Here is a 14,818-nt window from a genome sequence, read left to right as displayed (position 1 = left end):
GAAGTATGTAGGGGATGAGGAGATGGAAGAGCTTAAAAAAACCTGGCACCTTCAGGACGTGTACATGTTTTTATTGTCCTCTTATTACTGTCACTCTTGTGCGTCCTCTGCCCCCATCTTCTCTCCCACTATACACACCCTTGTTTGTTTAGGACCCTAGCTTGTAAGCTCGTTAAACCTAGGGATGGTCTTTTTGTTTTGTGAGGCACCTAGCATGTTTGGAGGTAATGAAAAGTAGTAACAAATTTACAATTTTTAGGTTTTGTGTTAAACTCATTTAAGGTCAGAGAGGGATGAGGAGGATAAATCAAGATTTTTTTTTAAGCCTCTTTATAGCCTTGCAGAGGGTGACCTTTATACACTGACCATCTGGGGATGTTTAAGAGGCATGAAAAAGCTCTTTTGAGGGCACTAGCATTGATATTCAGAGCTACTGTGGTCTCACTTCAGGTTCATTCATCCTTATTATACAATATCACTTTCCTGTTTTGGTCTAACAATCCAGCAGTAGCAGTGCTTATTTGTGTGTTGTGTATAGCTAGTAAATATGGTTATTCAGACCCCACTGTGCCTCCATGGCCCCTTCGTGTTGTGTTATATAAAGCGCAAAAGTCACAACAATCAGGGAAAAGGGATGGGATCCTAACGCAAGAATGTGATAAATACCGAGTGACCGCAGAGGGTGCTGGGAGAAAACCAATTTATGCTCAATGCCCAATTAAGTGCTCTGCATTTCTCTCATGAATCTTCCTATCAAGCGATTATACCCATCTCACAGCATGGAATTCAGGGCAGGGTGTGTGAGGGAAATATCCCCAAACTGTTCCATTGGACCAGCCAGGAGTTCCCCTCTCATGGAGAAGATCTCTGCTGGCCATTTGCAGCCCCTCTGTACCTCCTGAGCGGCACAGAGGGGCCAGATCTCAATAGACAATCTTGCCTTTCATGTTTGCATCAACCTTAGTGAATCAGCTCTCACCAGCATGGGCTTGTTCCGCAGCACAGAGTAAAGGCATTGCTTCTGCAGAGCCTGTTCGTGCTGATGCTCATTGTGCTGCAGTTTCTGATAGATTAAAATCTACACCGTCATAATCACAGCTGCTGGTGTTATTTCACAGCACCTCTCAGACAATAGGTCAAGGGGCATGCTTTAAATCTACGCATGCTAAAATAGTAAAAGCTTTTTAGCACATATACCCCAAGACAGACCTATTGGTGCAGAAGAACACTTTAATATTACCAGCTGGTCTATGGCTCTGGAATGATAATGGATAATAAAAACTAGATATGGCTTTGAAAGGAAATCCTGCTGTGCCTCGTTGCCCAGAGATGGTGTCTGAGTGAGGCAGGGGAATGGCAGCATAAAAGGTGGGATTTTTCCGTGCATAGTGATTATATTTGCTCAGGGGAAAGCAGCAGAAAGATTCTGATGTGTAAATGCCTGATGGTTTCTGGAATCATTGCCCAGTCAGCCCAGGTCAGAATGACCTGCGGTGATCTGCCATGCTCTGTGCGTGTCAGTCGTACAAGAGAGAGCTGCCAAGGGCGCAATGTAAAGTATGAGAAAAGCCTGTGAACTCATGCCACCTCCTCCTCTGAACCAGCATCTCCCTCCCCATTCCTCCCACCCCACTGTTCTACATCCCTTGTAATGTTTCCCAGGCTTTCATCTTTTTCACAACCCCAAATGCTCAGACAAAATCAGAGGTGTCCAAGTATCATTTTGACTACTTGAGATGAATTCTGTTCCCCCACCTTTCCATTTAAATTATACCTGCTTTCATAGCTCAGGCAGAATAGAGCCCTGAGGTATCTTGTCGGTTATGAAAACTGATTTGCAATATTTTTTTCTGATGGTCAAACATCTTTTAAATATTTTTAACTTGTTCAAGATGACCATCTCAAATCACTTTATGTGCAGCAGTGAATTAAGTTTTCAGAATATCTATGGTAGATAAATATTATTTTTCCTGTATTCTGATATGAAACTGACAAGTGACTTGTCCAGAGAGTCAGTCTTTGGTAGAGCTAGAAAAAGAACCTAAATCTCCAGACTCTCAGTCCAGTGCTCTAATCACAAAGAAACTTTCCTCATTGTAAAACGTTTGCTTATAGGTACAATGAGTGAATAATAATATGCACGTTTCCAACTAATAAACTCTTAGTAAACTTAGTACAATGGGATGGGTATAGTGGATTTTCCATCTACTGCATTGGTTTGGATAAAATAAGAAATAACCTGAATCTCCTTTAGCTAACACAAACCGATTTGAACCAAACCCTTTACATATTTGAAATATTGTATTTATTTTAGATATGTCTATTTCAAGGGAGTGGATGGCTTGTGCAGTTGATAATATAATTGTACAATAATCAGGTAGACTTTCCACCTTGCTCTGAACAGAATGTACACGCTCTTCATTGTCCAGACATCATCTTTGCTGGGGTTCAGCCTCGTTGGTGATAGCTGAGGTAACAACTAAACACAGGCCTTAACTTTTTCAGCTTGAATTGGAAAAGGGCCTTTGTGAAATGGATCCAGAGTCTAAAGAGAATTATGGGTAGAACTGAGTCCTCTTGAAAATCTGGTCCTTATTTAGGTGCCCAAATGGAAGCTGAGCTTCTTTTTGAAAATCTGGCCCTTAGTGACCAAATGGATTATCATAGTCGGTGTCACTCATGACCCGGGATCCATGTGAATTTTTCATACCTAGTAGCCCTGATTATTTTTAGTTTGCAGTGGTGATGTAACCATGATAGCCTCTGGATATTAGAGAGACAAGGTGGGTGAAGTGATACCTTTATTGGAACAACTTCTGTTGATGGAAGAGACAAGCTTTGCGGAGCTCTTCAGGTCTGATGACTTTTAATCAGGATCTGAAAAATGCCCTCAGTTTCGGTTATTACTTCAGAAACCAGTCCCCAAGTCCTTCTCTCAGTAGTTGTCTTTTTAAAAAAGAAATATCAGACCATTCAGTTCTACCTAGCAAACTGTGTTTTGACTTATTTTCAGGGGCTTCACAGTTAGAACTCAAAGTCACATGATCCTTTTACCGTGTTCAATACAGTTTGCAGAGAATCTGCTTTTACAGTGAATGACTGTTCCTCCTAGTTTTGAATTTTAACATTCACATCCCCAAAGTGCTTGTCCACAGAAATAGTTGTTGGAAATGAAGCATTTTTAAATCCACAGATTGGCAGAAAAAATATTTCCTTCCCTTGCCACACTTCCAATAGTGTCTGCAGACACCTCATTTTTACTGCTCTCCAACACCAGCCCCACCTAGTATAAAACCATAGCAGTTAGCATCTGCGTTGGTGTAAACAGAATCTGAGTTTCAAAACTGAATAAAATCTGGCTTAGTGGATTCTTGTTTTCTAATACAGAACAAATAGCATATTAGTGTTCACTAGGACAAGAAATACCAAGTTTATCATAAATCCAACTGCTATTTGCAGGTGTACATAAACATACAGCCAAACTGAAGCACAGGAAAAAATTAAAGGTTTTACCTGTCTGGTAAGTGGTAACATCTGAACTGGTCCTGTTTAGCCATAGGCATTTTATGAGACCTGGTGTGAGTCACTTAGCCTCTGTCCCTCAGTTCCTCATCTGTAAAACATCGATAACACTGGTGATAGCAATGTCAGGAGAAGTTTGGGAGGAGGAAGCAGGTTCAGGAGGAGGAGCAGCAGCAGCTGCCAGAAGATGGGCAAATCCTTATAGGCCCCCGCAGTGACATTTGCACAGGTGGAAGAGAGGGGTCCTGGAGCAGCAGCAAAGCTGGATGTTTCCCATGGATCAAAGGAGGCAGGCAGGTTGTGGTATAGCACTCTGACACCACGCTATTTTCATAAGTACCCAGATTTGAAGTACCAGTAGTGTGAAATCAGCCTATTTCCAGCTGTACAGAAATCAGTAAGCAATGAATGAAGAAGTTCACATAGGTTTGGATAAGGCTCCCATAGCCTACTCCTGAACACTTGCTTATTGCTAATGATGACAAGCCTTTGATTTAGTCCTGGATCATTTGAACCAAATTCTGCAATTCTACCACTTCCAGGCAGGGACGTCATTTCAGAAAAATTCTGGGCAGGTTCGGGAAGGTACAACGTTGTGTTGTCATATAGAACATTATATCCTGCAAAATCTGGGTTGAGGAGATGACAAAAAGTGGAAGACATAGTGGAGCATATATATCACACACCTATATGCCTCAGAGCAGTGCTTCACAATGACTCTATCCACAAAAATGTAGAGGGTTGTGTCTGAGGTTGGGATGGGGCAAAATATCGGTCAAGATTTTCAGAAGTGATAAGTGATTTTTGGGTGCCTCGATTTTTGGGTGCCCAACCTAGAACTCCTTAGAGGGGAAAGGGGATGCTCAGAAATTTCTCACAACTAGGCCCTTAGGAAGGCTCAAGATGGGTACCCAAAAACTGAGGCTCCCAAAATCACTGCTTACCTTTTGAAAACCTTGGCTAGATTATCTGAGTGTGCAGAGCTACTGGCCTAAACCCCAAAATGGTGATGGAGGCACAGCAAAAATAGATTATATGAGAATGTAATAGTGGCTGCTTTGATAATCTGCATTGTAGGATGATTCTGTCCCTGGCCCCTAGTGGTATTCACTGTGCAAGGCTCACTTACTCTGGATCTGCATGGGGGTCCAGAATTTGGACCAGTCTGAGGTCATTGGTCTGAATAGGTTTTGCAGGATTGGACCTCAATGGTTTTGATAAATTGGAGTTTATGTCTATATTCATGGAAGCTTTATTTTTTAAAGTCTTCCTGAGTTTAATATCAATGCATATTCATGGATGGCTTGAGGATGCTGATGAAACAAGGTTTGACGCTATGCATTTCAGAATGTTTGTTTAACAAGCTCAGCTTGGAACTGTGTAATTTTTCCCATAAATTTCCCTTTATTAGCTCTTACCACTGTAGGCTGATGTAATCTGACTTGCTAACATCTTTTTAACAAGAATGTGTGGTTTTTTTTATTTTCCTCTAGCAAATTGAGATTAAGTCACAACAGCAGCAGAGAATCTACAGCAATCACATTTTCTTAGCTTATTATGTATTTGAGTAGGAACACCCCTCTGAGAGAGAACCATGCGCAATTGTATGCTTCAGTCAATAAACTCTTTACCTCAGCGAGAAACGTGTCAATAATACCTGTGGAGGTTATTAAAAAAATTCAGAATCTCAGTGTATTAATGTGCTAGAATTTACACAATTTGATGTATCATTTAAAAGAACTCTGGAGATGCAAACATAATTGTGCATCTTCCATCCATCATGTACTATTATTGATCCACGTTATTTGTCGGCATTAATAATTCGCTAATAGAATTTGAATGGTGAAGAAAAACGTTGGTTGACATTCATAACACAATAACATTAAATGGGGAAAATTTCCTCTTTCATATGAATGTGTTTTATAATGGTGTCAATTTTTCATTTACTTTTTAAGCTAAGTAAAAGCCTTGTTTCAGTGTTATAAATGTTGTGTAGGTTTATTCTATCTCAGATATTCATTTTTGTACTGGAAATAAATATATTTTTCTACTATCAAAATGTTTTGACACTTGTAAAGTGATTTATTTCAATGAACAATAATAGGAGGTGATGGCTTAGGGGCCTGAACATCAACTTTGAAATATCAAAGTGCTTTGGAATTTCAGCTTTAAATCCCAGACGGGCTGCCTGAACTCTGTCTCTTGGATGCTAAATGAAGTTCTCTGAAGTTTACTGTGTGTGGATCTTTTGGATGAGATCTTCCTATCCAAAATGTCTTCCACTCTGTGTGGCCATGAAAGATCCTATGTCACAATTTGGAAGTTTGTTTGCCCCAGGATTTATAATTGATGACAGTTATTTGCTAAAAGGCAAATTTTTTAGTGTGTTTTTTTTCAAGTTTTCATTGATTTTTAAAATCCTGCTGTAGTGAATGGTGAAACGAGCCCATGGTGTCAAGTGACAGCTCAGCTGTTCTGGACTCGAAATGGCTATGCAGCTGTTCTGATATTTCAATAATGCTCGTGATAATGAATTTAATAACTAGAACTCTTTCATTGATGTAGTATAAATGTTACATTAAATTTTTACATTTAGACGATAATGCTAGCTTAAAAATATTTTATATTTTGGCTTATAGTTGCAATGTGACAGGCTGGACTCAGACATGGTGTAAAATGAGTAACTCTGTCACATGCACATGAGAACAGTAACCTTTTTAAATAGCCTTTCTCCCAATCCTTGAACAGGTCAGCTAAATGTATAAATTATAACTGGCTCCGTTTTCTGTATTGATTCTTCAGACATACATATTTGTATCTACTGGGTCAAATTCTGCTCTCACTTACAAGGATGTGACCCCCAAAGAAGTGCTAGCCATGTAACTGAGAACAAAACTTTCCCCTGTATCATTTAAAATACAATTATTTTAATTTTAAAGTATTTTCATTTGTATGTTTAATGGGAAAAAATAGATCAAATTATGAACTTAGTTTCTTAGGGCTACATTGTCCCTCCTGCAGAAAAACCCATGGAGATGGCCAGGAAGAGGAAACTGTAAATTTCATCTAGCTGATTCATCCCCAGATTATGTCCAGGGAGGTGAGAAGGGCTGGGTCTTTCCCTCCATTTGGGCTGAGCCTGTTTCCCAAGATGCAATATGCCCCTCTGATTTCCTGGCTGCATGACTTCAATGGGCTCCTCCGCCTGCTGCAGTGCTGCTACTTCTGGAACCTGCCCCACTTTCTAGGGGTTTCACAGCATGCAGGGCTCCATACACAAGCCAACACAGCCTGATGTTCATTTTTAACCCTGAGAGATTCTCTGCTTTTGTTTGTATCCTGATCCCCTTGCCCTGCTCCCTCCCGGCACCCAGATCCTTTTACTGTGAGGACAGCTCAATATAAATTGGGAAGGAAGGAAGACAGTGCAGCAGGGATACAAGATCACTCCTTCCATGGAGAAAGAGAGATGGAAGGGCTCTGCAGGGGGGTAAGATAACTTCATTGTCCCATAAGCCCTATGCACCTCACCTCTATAAAGCCCAATAACATAGGCTTCATGTGGATAAAGTGAATTTTGCCCAATGTGCAGGTCTGGCAGTGGAAAGGGTTTTTCCAAACCCATGGTCAATGGTCAGTAAGTAGCTAGACTCATTGCTGGGGCTAAATTTAAGTATGTAGAGCTGGTTTTAAAATGGCTTGTTTGTTGTTCCCCCTGCAAAGACCTTCTCCACATATTATCCTAACTGAGGCTAACATTTATGTTCATGCTGGGAAAACCAGCAGATGAGCCATAAGATTGTTTCATGATGGATTACCCCAGACAATGTATTTTTCAAAATGTTTTATGTTGTACATAGACTAAAAATCCATCCAGTGCTGGACCCTCCAAGTCATGTTTACTGTCACCAAGAGGTTAGGATCCCAAATAACACAGTAGGGAGCTTAGCCTTCGAGGCCTCTGTCACACCTGCTTTTCTGCTCCAATATGATACATAGGTTCAAGCCATTTGTTCTCTTAGGGGCTGTGACATTACACTCCATATGTTTTATGGAAATATGCTATTGAGTGTGATTGGAATAAGCTTTATGCAAAAGGTCTCTTGTAAGAGATCATTACAAAGCTTATAATCTACTGAGGGTGTTCACAGGGCCGGCTCCAGACCCCAGCGCGGCACTGGAGCCGCCGGACCAGCCAACCGTCCGCAGCTGCGGGAGGTCCAGCCGAGCGACCAGCGGACCCACCGCAGTCATGCCAGCAGGAGGTCCGCTGCTCCCGGGGCTCCGGGGCGTCTCCCGCGCATGACTGCTTGGGGCGGCCAAATAGGTAGAGCCGCCCCTGGGTGTTCATCCTATTGGTATGAATGTATCATGCTTGTATCTGAAGCTAGAAATATGAAGTATTACTCTGAAGTCCTATTGTAACTATGCAAAGTGTGGGCCATTAATGGTGGCTTGGAATCTTGATGGTTCCCATTAACTAAGACAATTAGTTGTAAATGGCTTTGTTTACTTGTAAGCCTTCCTGTATACGTGGGTGCCAGCCAGTGAGTAATGAAGTCTCACAGGACATGTGAACATGTCAGATGATACTGGAATCCATACTTAAACCTGGTGCTTTTCCATTTAGAAGGAAGGGTGGGAACCCGAGAGAAACAAAGGATTCTCGCTTTGTGCCAAAGATATAAGGGGGTTGAACAGAACAAAGGGGGCTTCAGTCATGAGAAAACCCCTAGTTACCACTTGATAGGGTGACCAGATGTCTCGATTTTATAGGGACAGTCCCGATATTTCAGGCTTTTTCTTATATAGGCTCTTATTACCCCCCCCACCCTCTGTCACAATTTTTCACACTTGCTGTCTGGTCACCCTGCCACCTGAGCTGGAAGTAACAAGAACTGTACCAGGAGAAAGGATTGGGCCCAGACTAAGAAGGAGTCTAGTGTGTGAAAGAAGCTTATTGGAACATCTCTGAGGGTATTTTTTTTTCAGAGAATATCAGGGTTGGAAGGGATCTCAGGAGGTCATCTTGTCCAACCCCTTGCTCAAAGCAGGATCAATCTCCAACTAAATCATCTGGCAATCATCATTTGGGCAACTGTGGTGCTAGTGTCCTACTTACTCCTATGGGAGCCAGTTGACTGGTGTAGGGGGTGCGGGAGGGTGAACCATGGAGTTTGGACTAGGAGCTGAGGGGAGTTGGAAGATTGGGACCGGATGGACAAGGTGACTGTGACAAGGAACCATTGGGGATGGAAGGGGGTGGGAAGAGAGACAGATCTGATAAGGTGCTAGGGCTCAGTGGGAGAACTGGGATTGACTGGGCAAAGAGACTGGGATATGGAGCCAGAGAAGGGGAGACTGAAGTAGGGAGCGGGTAAAGGGATTCGATTGAGATTGCATAGGCATCCGGGGGAGGGAGACTAGGACTGGGAGATAGTAAGGGAGAAGGGGAAAGACAGATTGGACAAGGAGATGGGAGAGGAACACTGGGACTGGTAGGGAAGGAACTGGGATTGGCTGCACAAGAAGACTGGGACTAGGTGTGGGGAGAGGAAGACAATGGGAGTTGTGGGGGAGGTAGATTGGGATTTGGAAACTGGCCTGGACTGTGAGACTAGACCTGGCTGGGCAAGAAGAAATGGGGTGGAATGAGAAGCCTGAGGAGTGGAGTCTGGACCTGGGATGGCAAGGAGACTGGGACTGGGATGAAAAAGAGAGGAATTAGGACAAGGAAAGTTTGGTGGAAATGGAGCAGAAGGGTTCAAGCTTGCAAGGAACAGAGAGAAGAATCTCTGTCTACTAGAGCACATTTACTTCCAGATCTGGGAATGGAACCCAAGATTCCCAAATCTCTCTGTTCCTCTGCTGTCAGCAAATATCTATGGGACCCACTAGCAAAATGTGTCTTCCCCCTTGAGGCTGGTCCACATAGAGGATGACAACCTACTAATGTTACCAGATACTGCCTTAGCTCAAATTGTGGAGGTATGTGTGGTGGATCTGAAAGTTCCAACTCTGTTAAAGAACCATGTGAATGTGAATACGATGCCACATTATGGAATATTTTTTTCTTTTTTCTTTTTTCAAATGCAGGAAATTACGCACAGAGGAACACACAAATTATTAAGATTGCAAAGAAGTAAAGCACTCAGTATTCAGAAATGTCAGAATTAACATTGTCTTTACAACCTAAATTTCCCCTTTGTGCATATACTACTTTTCACATATACATTATGCTACAGTCCTCAACCACATGATCACATGCTACCTTTTCCCCCATAGGACCTTGCCTCATTCGGTGCACACAATGTAAGATTTACCTTTAATCAGTTTCTTAAATGCATTAGGCTTAGACTTGTGTGTTTTGTTTTATTTTGCTTGGTAACTTACTTTGTTCTCTCTGTTATTACTTAAAACTACTTAAATCCTACTTTTATACTTAATAAAATCACTTTTGTTTATTAACAAACCCAGAGTAAGTGATTAATACATGGGGGAGCAAACAGAGAGATATCAGCACAGCTATCAGTGTTATAGAGGGTGGACAATTTATGAGTTTACCATGTATTTATTTGGGGTTTGGATCCCATTGGGAGCTGGGTGTCTGGGTGCTGGAGAGAGGTGACTTGCTGAGCAGTTTTTGGTGAAAGTCTGCAGCTTTGGGGCATGGACCAGACTTGGGTCTGTGTTGCAGCAGGCTACCATGTCAGGCTCAACAAGGCAGGGTCCTGGAGTCCCAAACTGACAGGGAAAACGGACTCATAGGTAATTCCAGCACGTCAAGTGACAGTCCCCAGAGGGTCTCTGTGACTGAACCCATCACAGGGGCATTAATGGATTTTTCACTATTGTAATTCTAATATTTATTTTTCTTAGTACTGCAGTACTCTTCTTGCTCTTTATGTTATAAGGCTTTGTTTTGAGGCCAGTAATGATGGTCTGAAATAAACCAAAGGTCTTAAATCATTCAGGACAGTAGAATAATCATTTTTCCACAGAAACAGCCTTGTTTTTCCTGAGGGTTTTTTTTGTGTGCTTTACTAATGTTTTATAGGTCTAAATCTTTTGTCTTTCAGTGATTTCAGTTCATGATGTTTGTGATATCTAAGAATGTATAACAGTAAAATACAGTAGCTGGTATTTTGATGTATCCCCAGTTATGTGAAAAAATACTGTCCCAGTGGGATCTTTGGCTTATTAACTATACACACACACTTGAAACTAGACCCATACTATTTCAGTCTTGGGAGAGACTTAGCAGGAAACTCACAGTAAATCATTAATAACTAAAAAGAACATTGTGCGTTATGCAGTATTCAAAGCCACATGAATTCTGTAAAATAAACAAAGGGAAGAAAATGAGCTTAAAGATCCATGAACATGACTTCTATATGGGACCGCCTTTCACCTGAAGCTTTCAAAACTCTTTCAGATTTAGTGGATCATTTTGTAGAGCTGCCAGCTAATGGTACTATTTGTACAGATGCTGAATGCTGTATAAATGTACAATAAACACCCAACATTTATTTAGAGGTAAAAAGTGCACATCTTATTACTGTGATTTCCAGTTATTAATCTTTTCATCAGCTTTAGGTTATGATCCATCTCCAACTGGAGTCAATGGAAGGTGGATGGGGCCATTATGTCCCCAGTACATCAGGGCAATTAAGCACATGCTTAAATTCCATTGAGGTCTTAAGCACACATGTAAGTGTTTTGTTTTTGTTTGCTGAATTGGGCCTTTAATCTGCTTTCTAAATCTGAAAGGTATTTTGGGGAAATAGCTGTAATATTTTAGATGATATTTATATACTTTTCCTAGGACTAATTTCTGTGGAAGGGAAGAGTGAAGGAAATAGGAAGGGAGTCCCTCTTTCATTCTGTACAGTAACTTCTTTTGGGGTGACAGTGGAGTTATTCTCTGAACATGTGCATAACTCTCTTTGAGTTACCCAGGGTAATGACTCTGTCCCTAATAAATGACAACAGAGTTAAGAAAATATAGAACTGCTGAAGAATCTGAGAAAAATACTTTTTTTCCCTTGAAAAATAAAGCAGTATTTTTCCCAGTTTAATACAAAGTTATGGTAGAGGAATAAAGATGAGGAAAGGTACATTTGTTGAATAGGTTTTTTTGGTATATATCAGTGTATTCTTCTCTCCTAGAAGTTAATATGGTTGAGACTAGTTGCCTTACAGATGAGAGTTATCTGTTCATAAAAGTGAATGCACCTCAGGGAATTTAATAATAAAAAAATACATCGTGCTCTCATAGCTTGGGGCCATCTAAACTGCTCGCTCAGCCGCCCACCCGCCCGCCCACCCACTCACTCAGTATAAATCTAGCAGTGAATTTACAACATCTTCCTACATTTTTGACACTAGCAGTTCTGATTATTAGCAAAGGATGGTTCTGCGCTAACAAAGAGGGTTATTTATTCATTGCCAGTCTTTGGTAATTATCAATGTAGTATCATAAATAACTATGTCTAGGAAAGCTGATTTTCAAAAACAACAAATATTCCCCATTTGCCAATACAGCGGTTAAACCCTTGTGTGGTAGGCATGTCTTCCCACAACAGCCCATGATGTATTGCAGTACCACAAGCTGTTGTTTTCACTGGCAACAATCACATCTGCAGTATGATTATACCCATGGTGAGATCTCAAGATGGGAAGGAAATTAACTCATGTCATTACTATAGAAATCTAGGCCTTTTTCCTGTAATTGTATCTCCTGCTATGCTAATGATTTGTGCTGAAGCTTATTGACAGGTAATATTTAATTTTCAAAGTCTGAGAAGGAAGATCGCACCAGTCTGGTGATAGGTGGTTTTTTCCTCCTGTTTGTATGAATAGTTTGCTTGAGCTGTATGACCTTGAATCAACAAGGTTGCTTTGTTATAGGAATGCCAGATTTAACCCTCTTTTCACACTGCCACATCCTGGAGGCCAAGAGAGGGAGAATATCTACAATAAGAGCTGGCTGGAAATTTGCCAACAGAACAATTTTCCATCCAGAATAAACTGATTCTGTAGGATCTAAATGTTCTGTGAGAATGTGTCAATTCTGTCAAAAGTTTTGATGGACCCAGGCAGGCTGGCTGGCCAATGGGTCAACCTGCCTGCTTGCCTGGTTTCCTACTAGCCCACCAGCCAGCTGTTGGGTGGCAGACTGGCTAGCAGGTAACCAGTTAGGCTGCCTGGCTTGCCAGCTCACCAGCTGCTCTGCTAGTGAAGAGGGGTTCTCATAGGTACTTTGCTGGTGAGTGGGTGGCTGGGTGGGCGGGCAGGCCAGCAAAAGGGATTGTTTCATTTTTTAACTATGTAGAACAAAATGCTGGCAACCCAGAATTTCCCATAAAACAGCAATTTCTTCTTCCATCAAACTCTACCCAGGACATATCTCATGATTTGGTCCAAACTCTTTGAACCACCTTGTTGCCAGTGTGTGTACAGGTACACACACACACACCTGTGTACAAGTACACGTGTGTGTATGTATGCACAGTACATAAAAGAGCTTCTACAATACAATGGAGACATCTGTCCCCTCTGTTGCATCATGTGAACTAAAGGAGTGATTTTAAAAGGTGAAAACTCCTTTTGACTTTGAATGGGAGTTGAGTACTTACCTGTCTTTTGCATCTTACTAAGTTGCCAAACAGTTTCTATTTAGTCATTGTGTTTCTTTATCCTTACACAAAAACAACTTTTGTAGGTTCTTTAATTATATTGTTTTGTGCTATTAAAACTAATGGTAAACGAAATGCATCCACAGATAGGGTCCTGTTTTCAGAATTTCCTCCTTGTGCGCTCACACTTGTATGTGCACAAACAGCTATTTGCTATTGCAGCAAAAGCAGTTAAGAGACCATCTCCCCAGTTTGCACACTTCTGCATGTACAAAACAAGACTCCATTCTTATAACTGGGTCCACATGGTAGATTTTGTCCCTAATTAGAGTGCCACTGAAGACATCGGGGCTCCATGTGGGTGCAGAAGTCATGTGTGGATCTGACTGCAGATAGCCCCCAACTGTTGCCAATTTGTGCCCAGCCAGACAGCTCCAAGAGCAAAGGATTGGTATTTTGGCATGTGTCTGAAGGGCTAACTGAGGAACTATTCAATAATTCTTTGTTGTCTTAACAACTACTTGCTAGAAGCTTTTTCAAGATATCGTCCATTTCCCTCTATAAACGTGAATTGAGGTTCTGTCATTAACCACAGTATCTCCTGGAAAATTATGCATGAGAGCACTAAATGCCTCATCTATCTGGGGTCATAAATGTTTATAATATAATGGATTATTAAGGTTATTTTACAGGTATGCTGATTATGGTTCCTCAGGTTGAAGTGCAACTTGCCTACCTGAAGCAACAGTAGCAGAGGGTGATAAAGTAGCTGCAGAGTACCAAAGAAGCCAGACTGAAAGTGATGTGTAAGTGGTGGAAAAAACTATTGCAAGGTATGAGACTTGTTTTTTAAAAAAAATATAGCAATAATGAAAACAGGGTTGGGGGAGAGAGGGGGCTTTTTAACTTCAGGATTTTCCAAAACAATAATATAGGGCAAAGTAATGGCTGATTAAAAAACAAGGTCTCATAGAGCACAATGGCTGGAATTAACAATGCTGTTACTACAAAACAGCAGAATGTGTTGCCATCTGAACCTATATTACAGCCATGTAGTATAGTAAATTAAATCTGGAATAAATTAGTTTGTTACACCCATAAATGGTGCAAGACCACCCTGTGGTTTTATAGCCAACAGCAAACATAGCAAGGTATGCAATGAAGGCATCAGATTGCCAATCATTAAGTAATCAAGACTAGCCCATGAGATGTAGCAAAAGATGTCTGCCTATAAAACACAGCTTGACATTAACCATCATGCCAAGAAGTAGAATTTCAGGATCATGCATATCTGACAATAGCCCATAAGTTCTCTCTGCCTATAGCTTGTTTATAAACAAATTGCAATAAACTACCTTATTCTACCTGGTCATTGAGGGTTTGTCTAGTTCCAATAACTGTGTGCCTCACTCCAGTCTCCATTTTCTCACACTGCTCTATTTCCTGTCTTCATGTGGACTCCTCAAATGTAGACCCCGTCTTCAGAGGCACATATTTTCCTAGCACCTTTTACATAATGGGTCTTTTTGTGCAATGCTTTCTGTCCACTTACATAAGTTCACCCTGCTCTACCTAGAGAAAACACTCTTTCCTTCAAAACTCATGGATTCTGATTTGATATCATCTTCTGCTTCAGACTCCTTCTGGATGGGATAACT

General features: G+C 41.1%; 1 long non-coding RNA gene across 1 annotated transcript in view; it reads left to right on the top strand.

The window, feature by feature from the left end:
• LOC123344399 overlaps nucleotides 1-13,993 on the top strand; it is an 81,532-nt gene extending 67,539 nt beyond the window's left edge. The window contains exon 3 of the long non-coding RNA XR_006572544.1: nucleotides 13,876-13,993. This is a non-coding gene — a long non-coding RNA (uncharacterized LOC123344399). The remainder of the gene's footprint in view (nucleotides 1-13,875) is intronic.
• The last annotated feature ends 825 nt before the right edge of the window (nucleotides 13,994-14,818 follow it).

Source organism: Mauremys mutica, chromosome 11 (genome assembly GCF_020497125.1).
Source record: "Mauremys mutica isolate MM-2020 ecotype Southern chromosome 11, ASM2049712v1, whole genome shotgun sequence".
Taxonomy (NCBI): Eukaryota; Metazoa; Chordata; order Testudines; family Geoemydidae; genus Mauremys; species Mauremys mutica.
The sequence above is the reverse complement of the archived record's forward strand: the minus strand, read 5'-3'. Positions and strand labels throughout refer to the sequence as shown.